The sequence below is a fragment of the Microtus oregoni genome, unplaced genomic scaffold, assembly GCF_018167655.1.
Source record: "Microtus oregoni isolate MIOR12 unplaced genomic scaffold, Mior012 000107F_ref0000227, whole genome shotgun sequence".
Lineage (NCBI taxonomy): Eukaryota > Metazoa > Chordata > Mammalia > Rodentia > Cricetidae > Microtus > Microtus oregoni.
The window spans coordinates 436,510-452,733 of NW_024544725.1; positions in this window are offsets into that span (position 1 = coordinate 436,510).

Genomic DNA, 16,224 nt, shown 5'->3' on the forward strand with positions numbered 1-16,224 from the left:
AGAATGTCAACATTTAACTGTGCTTTAAAATATTTAGATGCAGACAAAGCTGAGAGAATGAAGAAAACAGTGAGAAAGAAAGAAATTGAGAATAGAGACAATAAAATTAAGAATTTGCTTGTTAAATTATGGGAAATAGGCAAATTGTTTTACTAGCTAACTAAAAATATTGTTTGCTGTCTTGAGCATGGTATGTGGAGAGTTAAAGAAAAATTGAGCACTTGGTCTCTTAAGATGGATATTTTACATTATCCCAGGTTATACAATGCTTTATTTTTGTTTGTTTACATATACTTTTAAAACAGTGAAGTAATTATACTAATAATTTCATAAAATGTCCACATCATACAAGGTAAGCTATCACTGAAGTTTGAAAACTATCTTAATGTTCATTAGATAACAAAAACCCATTCATTGAAACTTTTCATTGCTTTGCAAGGTCTATATTTGATTGGGTTGCGTTGTGGAAGCTGTAGGGAAATAACTGGGGCTGATCTATTGGGAGCTCACCAAGGCCAGCTGGACTCTGAAAAGCATGGGATAAAACCTGACTCTCTGAACATGGCGAACAAGGAGGGCTGATGAGAAGCCAAGGACAATGGCACTGGGTTTTGATTCTACTTCATGTTCTGGCTTTGTGGGAGCCTAGACAGTTTGGATGTTCACCTTCCTAGATATGGACGGAGTGGGGAGGACCTAGGACTTACCACAGGGCAGGGAACCCTGACTGCTCTTTGGACTGGAGAGGGAGAGGGAGAGGAGTGGGGGGAGGAGGAGAAAGAGTGGGATTAGAAGGAGGGAAATGGGAGGCTGGGAGGAGGCGGAAATTTCTTTTTTGTTTCTTTCAATAAAAAAAAGAGTTAAAAGTGTTTATGTTTTTAAAAATGCAAATGTAAAATATAAAATTTCCAATATTAATTTTAAATTTTTATCATTCAAAGAATAGCTGGCTTCTCTTCAACAGAAATTTTTTTAACAGACTAATGTTGTAATCAATTACAAAATTTAAGTAATGCCACAAACTAGCATTTAATTCTTTTTTTACATTTATTATTTTTTCAAAAATATCTTCTCAGTTTACATATCAACGCCAGTTCCTACTCCTTACCCTCCTCCCACTCTCTCCATCTTCTCCACCACCCCCAATCCATTCCTCAAAAAAGATAAGGCTTCCCATGTGGAGTCAACAAAATCTACCATATCACTTTGAAACAGGACCAAGTCTGAGAAAGGTATCCTTCCCAAGAGAATGGGCTCCAAAAAGCCAGTGCAAGCTCTAGGGATAAATCCTAGTCCCACTGCTGTTGACCCCACACACTGCCATAGTCACACAACTATCACCCACATTCAGAGGACCTAGTTTGTTCCTATGCTGCTTCCCCACTGTCAGTCGAGAGACATTGAGCTCCCATTTGTGCAGGTAAGCTCTTTCAGTGGGTACCCCCATTATAGTATTGAGCCCTTTTGCTCATATTATCACTTCTCCCTCACTTTAACTGGACTTGGGTAGCTCAGCCCAGTGCCTCGTTGTGGATCTCTGCATCTGCTTCCATCAGTTGCTGGATGAAGGTTCTATGATGACAATTAAGGTAGTCATTATCTGATTTCAGGGAAAGACCAGTTCAGGCACCCTCTCCACTATTGCTTAGGGTCATAGCTGGAGTCATTCTTGTGGATTCCTGGAAATTTCTCTAGTGCCACGATTTTTGCTAGCCTTATAATTGCTCCCTCAATCAAGATATCTCTTTCTTTGCTCTCCCTCTCTGTCCAGCCCCATCTCTACCATCTTTTACCCTCATTTTCTCCGACTCCCATTCCCTTCTCCCCTCCTCCTTCCCTTCTGATCTCCCTTTACCCCTACTCCCATGTTCCTAATTTTCTCAGGAGACTTTGTATATTTCCTCTTCCCAGGGGGGATCCATGTAAATTTCTCTTAGGGTTCTCCTTGTTATGTAGATTTCATGGGGTTGTGGACTATAGGCTAGTTATTCTTTGCTTTACATCTAATATACTCTTATGAGTGAGTACATATCATATTTGTCTTTCTGGGTCAGGGATACCCTACTCAGGATCATTGTGTCTAGTTCCATCCATTTGCATGAAAATTTCACGGTATCATTGATTTTTACAGTTGAGTAGTACTTCATTGTATAAATATACCACATTTTCTTTATCCTTTTTTTTTTGGTTGAGGGACATCTAGGTTGTTTACAGGTTCTGGCTATTAGAAATAATACTGTTATGAATATAGTTAAGCAAATGACCTTGTAGTATGATTGAGTATCCTTTGGGTATGTGCCAAAGAATGATATTGTTGGGTTTTGAGGTAAGTTGATTCACAATTTTCTGAGAAACCACCATAGTGATTTCCAGTGTGCCTGTACAAGTTTTCATTCCCATCAGCAATGAAGGATTGTTCCTCTTACTCCATATCCTCTTCAACATAATAAGCATCTCTGTTTTTGTTCTTAGTCATTCTGACTGGTGTAAAATGGTATTCCAGAGTCATGTTGATGTGACTTTCCCTGATGGCTAGGGATGTGGAGCAGTTCCTTAATTATCTTTTGACCATTTGAGATTCTTCTGTTGAGAATTCTCTGTCTAGATCTGTACCTCATTTTTTTAATTGGCTTATTTGGTATTTTGATGTCTAATTTGTCTATATTTTGGAGATCAGTACTCTATTTTATGTGGGGTTGCTGAAGATATTTTTCCATTTAGTAAGATTCTGTTTTGTCTTATTTACTGTGTCCTTTGCCTTACAGTAGCTTCTCATTTTCAGAAGCTACCCATTTATTTATAGTTGCTCTCAGTGTCTGTGCTATAATGTCTAATAAGAAAATTTTACTTGGAAGCAAGCCTAATCATCTTTATAATCATAGAATCATTACATAATTTTCAGACACCCGCACTCATTTTTGACAAAATCAATTCAGGATCATTTTATTTGTTTATCACTGTGATTTAAGGATAGGTAACACATTTAAATTATCACATAAGGAAATTTTGCATTTAACCAATAAAACATTTTAAAATTGATAACTCATATCATATAGGACTAGGATAACCTACTTATTATTTAGCTTCTTGGGAAAATAAATGTGTTTCCTCTGCCTTACAAAGACATAATTAAGAAAATGATACAATTAAAAAAAACTACAACAACATTAGGTACAGTTTGTGAAACTAGTGTCATAATCACTGGCTATGGTTTTCTTTGTGTACTTTATATGTGAGAACAAGATACTCCAAAGCTTTGAAAATTTAATTTTATTTTATTTTAAATGTATTAAATGTGTGTTATATTTTATGTGAATCGGTGTTTTCCCTGCATGTGTGTATACACAGTATGTGCATGCCTAGTTCCCAACAGAGGTTAAAAAGGCATCAGACCCCGTGGAACTGGAGTGACAGATCACTGTGAACCACTATGTGAGAACTGGCTTCTGAACCCCAGTCCTCTGCAGAAGTGACAATTGCTCTTAGCCATTGAGACATCTCCCTAGTTTAAATATTTATTTTTTAAATACATTGCAGTTGTATATCAGGCACAGTGATGAATTGGCTCATTGTAAAAATAACACATAGGGAATAATTATTTTTCTATTTTAAGTGAAAAATCACATGAACAATGTCACTAGAAATGAACACTAACAACTTACAAGGTAAACTATTTTCATGTTGGCATTATCTATTAAAAGTCCAGATGCACAACTATCAGAATTCACCTTCTAGTGTGTTGTGAATACATAGGAGATGGCCGGAGCAAAATGTCATTATTCCTCTAATGTAGGTGATGAAGAGTCACAGCTGTTGGAGTGTCTGGTCTCAACCAGAGAAGTATTTTTCTCTGCTTCCTGCCCACATATTCACTGACTGGCAGTCAGCCAAATCAGGCTTAATCTGTGTCAAAGCCAGGTGTTCTATTCATGAGCATACATAGTATAAGGTTTTGAATATCTTCAACACAAAACTTGATAAAAAAGATACAGTCTTTATTCTTAAGGAAAAATAAAGAAAAGATAGAAATAGGGTCTATAATGGTAGGTGGTACTATAGAACTTTGTATGACCACAAGAGAAGGGTTCAAACTTCATTAATTAAACTAAAAGTCATTCTTTTCCTGCTAAGCCTCAATTTTACTGCAGGAAAGACATATTTAAGGGCTGTGGCCTGGCCCATCTTTCTCACATTTCACACCCACAATAGCAACCTCAAAGCCAAGTCTTGCCTTACTGGAATCAGCAACCACAGGGAATATTGGGCGTGTTAGAATTGCCATATATAGACAGAGACATTTATATATATTTTGTTTCTGTCAATTTCTTGCCCTTTACCAAGGTAATTGGGCATAATGTTTACACTGCTCATAACATGTTTGAGTTGAGAAAAAATTGGCGTTTTTGGTTTTATTTTCAACAGAACACATGAAAAACATAGAGAAAAATTTGAACAATTGTTATATCCCATGGAAGTGGGTAAGAGAAGCTGAGTAACTTGAGTCTTTGATTTGTTTAAGATGTTGTGGCAACCATTATAACCTAAGATTGCTCCTGTGTTCCTAGCCAGTAGACAGAAAGGCCTAAAATTTCAAGTTAGAGGCATATTTTCAAAGTTACACTTACTGGCTAGTTAAACTGATGCAGAATTGAATGGTTATTTCAGGGTACAGAGCTAAAAATGTACAAGAAAAAGCAAAGGAAAACACATCAAAGGACTTGCAGAAGCCTTTTGTTGGCTGTGGAGAATAGCAGAACTCCCAGCTGCAGTGTCAGCTTCCACAAATCTTATTACTATTCTAACTCAAAAGCTACCAAAAGCCTAGTAACTAACTGTCTTGCTTCACTAATAATGTTCTTTGGTTAAACTTGGCTATCTCTTCCTTGTACTATATTACTGACCAACTTTCCCAGGTTTTGATCTGCAATGATATAGAAAATTGTTTCTTTTGGTGAGAAGTGCAGTGTAAGAGGGTGCAAGAAGTGATTCTTTTGAGCTTTGCTATTCTCATTGGGTTTTGTGATTGGTTGCCTTACTTTTAGCCCTTTTGCTCTTTTCTCTTTTGGGGATCTCCCACCCTGCTCCCAAATAAATCACACACAGAGGTTATTATCACCTATAAATGCCCAGCCTTAGCTTGACTTGTTGCTACCCAGCTTTTCTTAAGTTGAATTATCCTGTCAACCTTTTGCCTCTGGAATTTTTCCTTTTCTTGCTTCTGCATATCTTACTTTCATTCTTACTCTGTGATTGGCTGGGTGGCTGGGTGTCTAGATGGCTGGTCCCTGATATTTTCCTCTCCTTGCTTCTTCATTCTGTTTCCTTCCGTTTCTATTTATACCCTCTGCTTACAAGCGCTGCTTATCCTTTCTTCTGCCAAACTATTGGTAATTGATCTCTTTATTAGAACATCAAGCGTTTTAGACAAGCAAAGGATAATAGCTTCAGAGAGTTAACTAAATACAGCATAGACAAAAACAATTCCCCTTAAAATAATATTCTACGTCATTTCCCCTTTTGTATAAATAAAAAGAAAGGTTTTAACTTTAACATAATAAAATAACATACAACAAAACAGTTATTAAGCAAGAATTACATTTACAATATTCTGTCTGTTTGTAGTTATCATATTCAGGAAAAATAATACAATATCTATTGTATCCTATTGAAGTCAAAGTTTTACACCAACTTTCTTTTATAATTTAAAGTTTCATGGTAGAGGAATACCATGAAACTTTAAATCTCTGAAGAAAGATATGAGGACACTAGAACATGGAAAGCCATCCCAAGCTTATAGATAGATAATCGATATTGTGAAAATCATCATTTTACCAAAACCTATTTATAGATTCAATGCAACCCAAATCAAAATTCACAACTCAGTCTTTACAGAAATAAAAAACATTATCCAGCAATTCACATAGAACCAAAGGAAAAAAAAAGACTCTGGATAGCCAAAGAAATCCTAAGATAAAAGAACAGTGCTGGAGGGATTATCATTCTAATGACTATACCCATACTATACATCAATCTCTGTGTAAGTTTGTATATATAGTTTAAATAAAAATATTCATCCTTGACTGTTGGTTCAGCATCCATGAGCTCCCAGGAGCTCAAGTCAGTTGTCTTTGTGGGTTCTCCCAAAATGACCCCACTGGCTAGTATTATCCCTCCTCCCTTTCTTCTACAAGACTCTTGGAGCTCAGTGCAGTACTTGTCTGTAGGTCTTTCCACTCATCTGTAAAAAAAATGCCCTCATAATGACCTAATGAAGTTTACAGGTAAATGGACAGACTAGAAAATATTCTGTGTGAGGTAACCCTTACCCAGAAAGACAAACATGGTATGTAACTCACTCATAAATGATTATTAGGAATAAAGGATGGGATAACCAACTTACAACCCATAGCTCCAGAAAGGCTAGATAACAAGGACGGCCCAAAGGGATTTCCCTGGGAAAGGAAACTAGAGGGAGCCGGTTAGTGGTTTGGGGTGTGGAAGGCAGGTTGGAGATAGGATAGAGGAAGAGTAACAAAAGAGATGTCTTGATAAGGGGCCCATATTGAGGTTAGGGAGAATCCTGGTGTCAGGGAAACCCCCAGGAACCCACAAGAATGACCCAAACTAAGACTCCTAGCAATGGGTAGAGAGTGTGCCTGAAGTGGCCATCTACTATATTCAGATTGGTGACTTCCCTAATTGTCATCAGAGACACTCTATCCAGTAACTGATGGAGGCAGAGGCCAAAAATAAACTTACGAGTAATGAGTGATTGTAGGTAATAAAAATGTAGCAGTATAGGTTGATCACTTCTAAATTTACATGCCATACTCACAATGATTAGGCAGAAAGTATGAGGTAAACCCCTTTACTTTGAGCTTATTTTTTCTGTGAAGATAAAATATCTCTAAAATTATATTTAAATTTATAAGAAAATGGAGAACTATATATTAACAGTGAGAAATGTCAGTGACACTAGCAACGAACAGAATATTTTTGTAAAACGCAAACATTAAATTTTGCCTTAATTTTATACAAAAGAAACGAATAGGGAAGACCTACATTAGTCAAACCACTAGAAATCACTTGCTGTCTCTCTCTTTGAGTAGTGAAGCATGAATTATTGTTTTAATTTTGCAGTGTATTCTTGAGTACAAAACTTTTTAAAGTTGAGGTCAGTAAATTATTTTATACTCTTTCACTAAATATATTGTGATTCTAGTGTGTTGTGAAGAATTTAACAACAGCTTCACTTCTGAATGAACCTAGAAAAATAGTGCAATAAACTTGGGTATTACTCAGATTTTAGAGTATTTTTTTTTTTAGAAAATCTCTCTCCAAGTGCCCCCTAAAATATTACCTAGTTTAAAAAGAAAATCTGACCAACTTCTTGAGTGCTTTATATATTTTGAAGATTAATACTCTGTCTGATATGGTGTTGGTGATAATCTTTTTCCATTCTGAAGGCTGCCATTTTGTCTTGTTGACCATGTCTTTTGCTTTCCAGAAGCTTTTCAGTTTCAGGAGGTTCCATTTATTAATTGTTTCTCTCAGTGTCTGTGCGACTGAGGTCATATTTAGGAAGTGGTCTCCTAGGCCAATGTGTTCAAATAATCCAATAAAAAATGGGGTACAGACCTAAACAGAGAACTCTCAATAGAGGTATCTAAAATGGCTGAAAGACATGCTCAACATGCTTAGCTATCAGAGAAATACAAATAAAAACAACTCTGAGATTCTTTCACCTGTAAGTATGGCCAAGATCAAAAACACTGATGACAACTTATGTTGAAGAGGTTGTGGGGTAAAGGGAACACCCCTGTATTGCTGGTGGGAATGCAAGCTGGGACTGCCTCTTTGGATAACAGTGTGACGATTTCTCAGAAAATTAGGAAAACAACCTTCCTTAAGATCCAGAACTACCACTTTTTGGTATATACCCAAAAAATGTTCAATCATACCACAAGAACATGTGCTCAACTATGTTAAAGAAGCATTGTTTGTCATATCCAGAACCTGGAAACAACCTAAATTCCCCTCAGCCGAAGAATGGACGAGGAAAATGTGGTACATTTACACAATGGAGTATTACACAGCAGAAAAATAAGGACATATTGAAATTTGCAGACAAATGGATGGATCTAGAAAACATCATATTGAGTGAGGTAACCCAGACTCAGAAAGACAAATATCATATGCACTCACTGATAAGTGTGTTTTAAACATAAAGCAAAGAAAACCGGCCTACAAATCACAATCCCAGAAAACTGAGACAACAGTAAGGACCCTAAGAAAGATATACATGGATCTAATCTACATGAGAAGTAGAAAAAGACAAGATCTCCTAAGTAAATTGGGAGCATAGGGAACGTGGGAGAGGGTTGAAGGGGAGGGGAGAAGGGAAGGGAGCAGAGAAGAATGTATAGCTTAATAAAATCAAAGAAAGGGAAGCTGTACCCATGAACTCTAAACAATATGGTTGCCACAACAAGATCAGTATGGCATCACTTAGCTGACTTTCCAAGACAGAGAAGATAAATTCCACATATTTACTCAGCAGCTGACTTCTATTTGATTCCTCCTGCTCTCTCTATATATCTCTGTTTGGATTTCCCACCTGGCTTTACTCTGACCAACACAGCTTTATTCATAAACCAAAAAAAGCAACACATATATAGAAGGGCATCCCACATCATCTCCTCTTTCATGTCTAATTAAAAAGGAACTCTCTGGTTCAGGGGCTCTGCTACCCTCCCGCTGCTTCCCTTCCCTATATATTCTAACCATTTTGGTTCCCTGACCTGTCCATCTATTCTTCCCCCTCTTGGCCTATTGGTTTAGTTTTCTCCTCTCCCTTCCCCCATTCCACATGGCCCAGATCAGTCTGGTCATGTCCACTCTTGATTCTCCCTGAAGTGTCTGCCTCTAGCTATGCTTTTCCTTATGTCTACAATAGACCATCTCCTCTACCATACATAGGAGTACTCATTTCCTTACTTTTTAAATTTCTTTTTCATTAATAGATCCTCTTTAATGTATCGATTGGCTTTTTTGTAAGTGGTTTCACTTACAAGAAGTTAATGATAGTCTGAAAATAGGAAATGAAAATTTAATAACTGATTTATGTTTAGATTCTGTACCTTCATAAGAATCATGATGAAATCTTGAGCTGTCTCAGTTATCTGATAAAGTCCAATATGATTTGCTCACTTACAGAGTATCATCATGCATACATCATTCATTTCATTCTATTCTATCATATAAAATTTCTGATTCCTTACAGACAGAAAGGCTAAACCAGTAAAGTAGGATATTTTGGGAGAGCTAAACCACACATCACACATATTTGTTTTATACATTTATATATACATATATATTCATTTTTATTTTATTTTTTAATCTCTTGTTATGCCTAATTTAAAAAATAAATAATACCCTTATCTTAGATACATAAAATATCACCTATAATTCTCTTCTACACGTAAAAATTATCATGTTTATGTTTAGTGCTATCCCCACATTCTGGAATTCATTGAAATTATTACAATTCCTTCTCTATGGATAGATGGAACATACAAAACTTCACATACCAAAAACCTAGTAGTTAAAAATATGTACTTAAAAATAATGAGTAGATTCAAAATTAGAGCATTAAACAAAGTAACAGAGAAGAGGTGATTTCAGTCTCCCCACTCTGGGGCTGCAACAACAGGAAACCTTTCCAGTAGCAAAATCTACAAAATTATAACTTGAGAGGGAAGTTGCGCTATAGGCCTGTGAATGAGGCACTTGGAAGGGACTTGTCATCTGCTTTCCAACCAGGCTGAGACTATGGGTGGTATGCATGGAACCTGCAATAAATATTATGTTGAAAAATGTTGCAAGAGTAATAATTTTTGCATTTGTCCTCATCATTGAGGAACATTATAATTTTCACTGTTATGTATAATGTGAACTGTGTGTTCTTAAATCTTTATTAAATTAATTTCTTTATTATATTGAACATTTTATAATGAATATTTCTTAGGTATTATCCGTGCTTTTATGCCACTATGGAAGTAAATATTTTTATTTATTTGATTCACATGGTTTTCTAAAGAATTGTCTTATATATTATATCTAAGAGTTATTTGGAAAAAATAAAGGGTAGATTCTAATCATATGTATAAAACTATCAAATTATGTCATAAAGACCTTCATATCAAGGAGAATACACTCCTTTTGTGGTTTTCTATTTATAATTTAGCTATAAATCCAAATTTCATGAAAAGAAAGAGTCTATGCTTAGTTTAGCCAATGTAAGTTCCTACCAATAATAGACTAAGTAATTACTTTGGTGAATTGAAGCACAATCAATCCTGTATAACAAAAAGAACATTTGAAATTATTCAGATACTAGTCAAGTGAAAGATCATTGAGATATTATAGAAATATATATTTTTTCATACTTTTGATTTTCAAAACCTGGACAAAAGTCTTTCAGAATAAATACCTTAGGTTCTTTCTCCATAATCTATTTTTAGACATTTGGGATGGGGAGAAAAAAATAAAAACTACAAAATGACCAACTTACTGCCTCAAAAGCTAGTAATTACTGCTAGCTTGAAATTGAGGTCAAAAGACATTATTACACTTTAAAACAGAGATTAATCAAAACAACTACAATTAGAGACTGAGAGGTGAAAAATCACAGTGATATAACAAAATCAATGTATCTGTTTCAACAGGCCACAAAATACATGTGGAAAACATGGGAAATGTAGTAAATGTACTTATATGGGAGACAATGACAGGCTTGAGAGCAATTTTGCAGTGCATTATCTGGGTCTCTGCCTAAGCAGGTAAGCACCAGATATCACATAATTCATCACTGTAATCCACTATATAAAACAATTCTTTATATTTTCAAAAATGTATGTATTTTGTCTTTCTTTATGAGTCTCATTTTCTTCTTGAATGAAACAAACAGTAGTAGATGAAGAAGCAAAAGGGAAGAGGGAATGGGAGGATTTATAGTGGGTTTCCTTTATATGTTCCAGTTTAAAGAAAGAGAGTACTACTGTTAAGGCAAAATCCCACATAGGTAATATAGCAACGTGTGAAAAGAAGCCCAAGGAATTTCCTTCACATAATAAGAGTCAGCAGCCAAATCTCTAGGAAATCTAATCCAAGGATTTGGCCAGATTCCATCTCAAGCAAGCAGAAGCACCTTTGACCACATAGCTCTGTCTGGATTTAAAATTAGGATACAGGAAAAAGAGGTTGTGGTATCTTCTTCCACACTTAACAAAAGCCGCTTGAATTAGGCTGTGGCAGAGTAGTCCCTGCATGGAGGACTGGTGAGGCCACTGCATGAGACTATTAAGGTGAAGTTTGCATTTAGATGGAAACTCCAACATGTTGGTGATGGTGCAGCCATGGGTTACCAACTAAAGAGAGATGCAGACAGGAAGAAAGAACCAACCCAGGAGAAAGAAATGTGTTGCAGTCCACAAAGCTAGAAGGAATGGGTGCTATAAAGAGCCATATAAGTCAGGATTCAGAATTTGCTCTACTCTGGTCTTGCTTTGGTCCAGTATTTTCTCACTGTGCCCCCTTTCATCCCCTTTGGAATGGTAATGTATGTTAGAAATATGCAATTTGCTTTTTGCTTGTAATTGGGATTACAGTTAAAAGATTGTCTTAAGTCTCAGAGAGACTTTAGACTTTGAGCATCTAAACAGTCTTGAGACTGAAATGACCATGAAGACTTTTGAAGTTGAACTAAATGCATTTTGCATTATGACATGGATGCACACCTATAGGGTCCAAGGACTGAAGTGATAGTTTGCATGAGAATGGTTGTCAGAGGCTCATGTTTGTTTTCCAGTTGGTATGGCTTTGTGGGGTATGCTGTGTCATTGGAGGTGTATTTTGAGGTTTCAAAAACCAATGTCTGGTCTATCTTCTCTCTCCTCCTCCTTCTCCTCCTCCTCCTTTTTCATTGTACTTAAACTGTAGGCACTCAGCTGCTGAGTAATATTATAATTTATGTAACTTAAATAAACAATATTTTAAGACAACTACTAACAAGAATTACACACCATCAAATAAACAACTTAAAATAAAGAGGTGCTTTCCTAGAAACAAACTATAAAGATCATATTAGGAAAAAAATACAAAATCTGAAAAAAATTAGTAAATAAGACCACAAATCAGTGGCTAAAAAGTTCAATAATATCATGAAAAGAAAATTCCTAATTATTTGACTATTATATCAATAATTAAGGGGATCAATTTAGACCTTTATAAAAATGACAAAAATGTAGTAAACTTATCTAAATATAATTTAGAATCCCAGCATTGCCAGATACATCTAAACTTATTTAGAATTCCAGCATTGATAGATACACTATGAGAAAAGAAAATCTCAGGTCAATATTTCTGGCATACATAGAAGTAAAAACACTCAACAAATCATGAGCAACCCAAAATAAATTACACATTAAAATGATAATAAATTAAGATCAAGTAAAATGTTCCTCTGGAATGCAAAAGTGATATGTAATATGTAAACAAATTTAAGTTACATCCCAAATTAACTGCCTGATGTATTAAAATGGCAATATAATCAAGGAATGAGAAAGGTATTTATTAAGATTTAGTAACTTTTGTGGTAAAGGTTCCCATCAAGAAGATAGATTTCAAGAAATATAATTCCATATTAGATATATGGGATCAATTTAAATTTATGTTTTCAACAGTGAAATTCTGAATGTTTATCCATTCAGATGATAAATAAGATAATGTTGCACACTTTATTTGACTGCATGTTGGAATATGGCTAGAGAAAATTAGCAGGAATATGTATAGATCAACCAACAAGGAAAGGTGCAAGTCTACTTGTTTTGGGGTTTTTCGTGTTGTTGTTGTCTATAAATACCATGATCTCATTTGTACAAAACTCCAAAAACTACACTTTAAAACTACTAGAATTGATAAAGAAATTTTAAAATTCGAGGGATACCAAATTATCTTTAAAATCAGTTTTATTTTATACAGTAGTCACAAAATACTCATAAAAACCTCTCAGGAGCTAAAAGTATACAATGGAAGAAAGAAAGCATCTTCAACAAATGGTGCTGGCACAACTGGATGTCAATCTGTAGAAGAATGAAAATAGACCCATATCTATCACCATGCACAAAACTCAAGTCCAAATGGATTAAAGACCTCAACATCAGTCTGAACACACTGAACCTGATAGAGGAGAAAGTGGGAAGTATCCTACAAGAGATGGGCACAGGATATCGCTTCCTAGGTATGACCCAGGCAGCACAGACATTAAGGGCAACATTGAATAAATGGGACCTACTAAAACTGAGAAGCTTCTGTAAAGCAAAGGACACTCTCACTAAGACAAAAAGGCAACCTACTGACTGGGAGAAGATCTTCACCAACCCCTCAACAGACAAAGGTCTGATCTCCAAAATATATAGAGAACTCAAGAAACTAGACTTTAAAATGCTAATTAATCCAATTAAAAATGGGGCACTGAACTGAACAGAGAATTCTCAACAGAAGAAGTTCAAATGTCTAAAAGACACTGAAGGTCATGTTCAACCTCCTTAGCAATCAGGGAAATGCAAATCAAAACAACTTTGAGATATCATCTTACACCTGTCAGAATGGCTAAAGTCAAAAGCACCAATGATAGCCTTTGTTGGAGAGGCTGTGGAGTAAGGGGTACACTCATCCATTGCTGGTGGGAATGCAATCTTGTGCAAACACTTTGGAAATCAGTGTTTCGGTTTCTCAGGAAATTCAGGATCAACCTACCCCTGGACCCAGCAATACCACTCTTGGGAATATACCCAAGAGATGTCCGATCATATGACAAAAGCATTTTTTTCAATTATGTTCATAGCAGTATTATTTGTAATAGCCAGAACCCGGAAATCACCTAGATATCCTTCAATGGAAGAATGGATGAAGAAAGTATGGAATATATACACATTAGAGTACTACGCTGTGGTAAAAAAAACAATGACTTCTCGAATTTTGCATGCAAATGAATGGAAATAGAAAACACTATCCTGACCCAAAAAGATGAACATGTGATGTACTTGCTCATAATTGGTTTCTAGCCATAAATAAGGGTCACGGAGTCTACAATTGGTGAACCTAGAGAAGCTAAATAAGAAGGTGAACCCAAGGGAAAACATACAGTTATCCTCTTGCCTATTTGGAAGTAGACAAAATTGCCGGGAGAAAAGTGGGATCTTGCGTGTGGGGTGGGATGGGGGTAAGGAGAGATGGGGAGAGAAAAGTGAGAAGGGGAGGATGGGGGGAACTGGGGGAAACAGGGTGATTGGGATAAAGGAAGGCTGGATAGGGGAGCATGGAAGCACAATTCTTAGTTAAGGGAGACACCTTAGGGCTGGCAAGAGACTTGAACCTTGAGTGGCTCCCAGTAGCCCAAGGCGATTTCCCCAGTTAGTTCCTTGGGCAGCTGAGGATAGGGATCCCTATCCTATAGCAATACTGACGAATATCTTGCATATCACCATAGAACCTTCATCTGGTGATGGATGAGGATAGAGACAGAGATCCACACTGGAGCACCAGACTGAGCTCCCAAGGTCCCAATGAGGAGTGGAAGGAGGCAGAAGATGAGCAAGGAAGTCAGAACCACGAGGGGTGCACCCACCCACTGAGACAGTGGGGCTGATCTATTTGGAGCTCACCAAGGCCAGCTGGACTATGACTGAAAAAGCATGGGATAAAACTGGACTCTCTGAACATGGTGAACAAGGAGGGCTGATGAGAAGCCAAGGATAATGGCACTGGGTTTTGATCCTACTTCATGTTCTGGCTTTGTGGGAGCCTAGTCAGTTTGGATGTTCACCTTCCTAGACATGGACAGAGTGGGGAGGACCTTGGACTTTCCATAGGGCAGGGAACCCTGACTGCTCTTTGGAATGGAGAGGGAGGGAGAGAGGAGTGGGAGGAGGGGGAGAAGGGTGGGATGAGGGGGAGGGAAATGGGAGGCTGGGAGGAGGGGGAAACTTTTTTTTCCTTGTCTCAATAAAAAAAAAAGCAAAAAAAAAAAGCAAAAAAAAAACCTCTCAGGAGAAGATATCACTTGAAGGAGTGACATGCTTAGGAATAAATTAAACTTTAAACTGAAATGAATAAAATTTTTACTAAAGACAGAAACACATAGAAAGAAATCAATTGATAATAATGAATGGTAAATCAGCACTGTTAAATGCCTTTACTTCTGAAAATAATTCATGCAGTCGATGTAATCTCTACCAAAATTCAAAGGATATTTTCAAAGGTATGGAGAAACAATCCAGAATTCACATGTAATCACAACTGGCTCAGGATAGCTAACCCAATCGTCAGGAAGATCAAAGTCAGAAATACTCAATTTCTTTTTTTCTAACATAGAACAAAGCCTTTGTAAATAAAAAAAATATCTGGCAATGGAATAACACTCAAATGTTCTGAGCAAACGTTGACAAGCATTCAAATAGTAATGGGTATTCTATTAAACAGTTCTGGGGAAATTGGAAACTCACATGGAAAAATATGTAAGATTTTATTGTGTCATTTATGAAAATTCCTATAAAATTTATTGAAACTTTAAATTAATGAGATCAAAAACCATGAATATGTTTAAAGAAAAAAGCAAAGTTCTTTGATAATTTTTTAGTGATTGCTTTTTGACAAACTACACAAGTACAGGGGGGAAAGTGAATGTAGGGACTAGAGAGATAGACTAGCAGTTAAGAGCACTTGTTTTTCCTGCAGGAGTCTCAGAGTCAGTATGCACCGCCCACATGCAAGTTAACAACCATCCATAACACCAGTTCCAGTGGATCTGCTGTTTTCTCCTGACCTTTTCTGACAGCAAAGAGGCATGTGGTACAAATGCAAACATAGAGGCAAGCATTCATTCAAGTAAAATAAAATAAACAATTCTAAAATTTTAAAGTAAAGGTAAATAAGTAATTACATACAAAACTAAAAATAAAGTTTCTAGAGAGCAAAAGATGAATCTATAATTAAGAAGGAGCAAAAGCAATTTGTGAAATGGAAAAAATGCAGACAAATCTTTATTCAATGGTAAAATACACTCCTGATTTTAAAAGGAACCAAAAAAGAACTAAACATATAAAATATTATAAAAAGAAAAAAAAGGAACAGATAACCACTGGGTTGCTTGTAGGTTGTCAA